This window comes from Fragaria vesca, linkage group LG4, assembly GCF_000184155.1.
Source record: "Fragaria vesca subsp. vesca linkage group LG4, FraVesHawaii_1.0, whole genome shotgun sequence".
Lineage (NCBI taxonomy): Eukaryota > Viridiplantae > Streptophyta > Magnoliopsida > Rosales > Rosaceae > Fragaria > Fragaria vesca.
Window position 1 is genome coordinate 22,239,353 of NC_020494.1, and position 2,995 is coordinate 22,242,347.

Sequence of the window (2,995 nt, forward strand, 5' to 3'; positions counted from 1 at the left end):
ACAAAAGCTACTACCATCGCCTACAAAAGCTACTACTGTGAGGTTTTCGACGAACACAAAAACTACTACCACCAGAGACAAAAGCTACTACCACCAGCTACAAAAGCTACTACCATCGCCTACAAAAGCTACTACTATGAGGTTTCCGATGAACACAAAAGCTACTACCACCAGCCACAAAAACTACTACCACCGCCTACAAAAACTACTACTGTGAGGTTTCCGACGAACACAAAAACTACTACCACCAGCCACAAAAGCTACTACCACCGCCTACAAAAGCTACTACCACAGCCTACAAAAGCTACCACTGTGAGGTTTTCGACGAACACAAAAATACTACCACCAGCCACAAAAGCTACTACCACCATCTACAAAAACTACTACCACCGCCTACAAAAGCTACTACGTCCATTGATTCATCAAATTCCACAACTAAATTAGCAGTCAGTGATGCGTGATCAAGATTGAACAAGAATAGAAATGAATCGGAATACTCACAAAACCATAGCCCTTGGATCGACCGATGTCCTTGTCAGAAATGACAACCGCCTCAAGGCGGTGGATCCTCGATAGATCTGTACCTCACCGACAAATCACCTTCGTCGTCACCGTCTCGAACTCATAGGAGAAGGTGCGGAGAAGAAGACGACGAGGCTGATCGGAGAAGGTGCGGCCAGTGATGACGGGGCTGATCAGAAGATCGGAAAAGGTAGAGGAAGGTCCACACACACTGGGGAGATCTACTAAGGCACATAAATCTCTACTTCCAACAGCGGCGGGTGCCGAACAAGTGGTGGATGACGTCATCGGAGATGGTTGGACCTTGTAGATCCGGCTGCGCGTTGAGGAGATGCAGTCGAGGTCGAAGCGGAGGTCGTTGAGGAGTCGTCGACGGTGGATCCAGATGTCATCGTCAAGGCGACGGCATCGTCAGAGCCGGAGATGCAATCAAGGTTGAGTCGGAAGTAGCGCCGAGGCGGCGGCGGCTTCGCCATGGCAGTGGGTTCGCGAGAGAGAGAGAGAGAGAGAGAGAGAGAGAGAGAGAGAGAGAGAGAGAGAGAGAGAGAGAGAGAGAGAGAGAGAGAGAGAGAGAGAGAGAGAATTGGTGTAAATGAGAGGAGGGCATTTTAGGTACATCGTAAAAGTAAAATAACAGATTTAGCCTTAAAAGTGGACTTATATGAGTAAAACTGTTATGGTGGACTTATATAGGAGAAAATATTCAGAATGTGACTTATATGAAACTTTCTATATATTTTAGGGGTATTTTAAATTCATTTCTTGTAGGGGTATTTTAATAATCAAACTAGTTTTAATTCTGATTTCATATGGTAAGTAAACAACATCAATCGTAATTAGTTCTATTCATATTTTGATTCCTTATGGTAAGTAAACTGTAAAATGATGAAATATTCTCATACTGATTGTTGTTGATACCGATTCATGATAATTTTCATTTCAAGTTAATAAATGTGCCCTTATTTTAACCTTCATATATATTGTACACAAGTTGTTTGCTTCGTGAAATTATGCACCTTATTAGAAGTCGATCTGAATTACTCTTACAAACGAAACACACCCCAAATCAAATTTTGGAAAAACCTCACTTCTACCACCACAAGGTGCCATGGCCGGTCTTCCCCCAACATGGCTTAGTCCAAAGGAACTCGATCGACTACATGAGAATATGTCTTCATGAACACATGAACCATGCATAAAAAGGCAATTCTTGCTGTTGTTGAACGATTAGGGAAGCTAGGGCTGCTAGGCAACTATATATAAAACTATTGAGTTGTTGAACCCATGAGTTAAGAAGTTATGAGTCATGCAATATCGTATGAATCACAACTCACAACTAATTCAACCACACAAATGAATGAAAAAAAATAAAATAAAATGAAGGAGCTGAACCGAGGATAATCCTCTTTTCACTTTGGTTTCTTCCAATTGTATACGTAGGGAGTCCTTCTCTTAGCCATTGGAAAGTGACTGGATTGGTGATCACAGATTCACAGTTCTGCTGGAAACGATTGAGAGAAAGGGAGGGTTTCAAGTAATGGAAATATCGGAGAGGGGTGTGAAGGAGACGACGGAAAGAGAAGACTTTTGCCTAAACTAGGCGCGAGCTGCGTAAAAAGAAAAAAATAAAAAAAATTCGCCTAGGTGGGCTGGGCGAAGCATGGGCAAAATGGGCCTAAGCGGGATAGGCGGTTTCCGCTCGTGTCTAGGCGGTTCGGTGGGCCTTGACGGGTTAGACGGTCCACCCTTGAAAAAAATTAATTAATTAATTAATTAAAACGACGTCAGTCTACCGCTCTTTCTGATCAGGAAAACCATGTCATGATAATACGTCACTCTCTGGCTTCTTGACAGAAGCAATTAAGGCATCAATGCCGTACGACGGCGCCGTCGGCGGTTTCCGACTCCGGTGGGATGTGTTTCTAAGCTTCAGAGGCGAGGACACCCGCCACACCATCACCAACTCCCTCTACGACGCGCTCGTGCAGCGCGGCGTGCGCGTCTTTCGCGACGACGACGCCCTCAACCGCGGCGACGAGATAGCGCCGAGTCTTCTGGAAGCGATCGACGACTCGGCGGCCGTCGTCGTCGTGCTCTCGTCGAGGTACGCCGACTCCAAGTGGTGCCTTGAGGAGCTCGCGAAGATCTGCTACTGCGGCCGGAGACTGATTCTGCCGGTGTTTTACCAGGTTGAAGGTCCTAGAGGGGGGGTGAATAGGCCCTGACAACTTTTTACTCTATCCCACGCACAAGGATAGCAAAGATTGTACTATCCTGTTTGCTGTGAGACTAAGTTGTGTAAATAAAAAGGCGAGTACTGAAAGTAAAAGATATAACACCAGTACGTTTTTTATACGCAGAAACCCTGCAACCAGGGAGAAAATCTGCGTGCCTCTAACTCTTGAGAGACAAACTATTCCACTATTGTAAAGACACTTCTTACAAGACTCACAACTCAGAGGATGACACAACA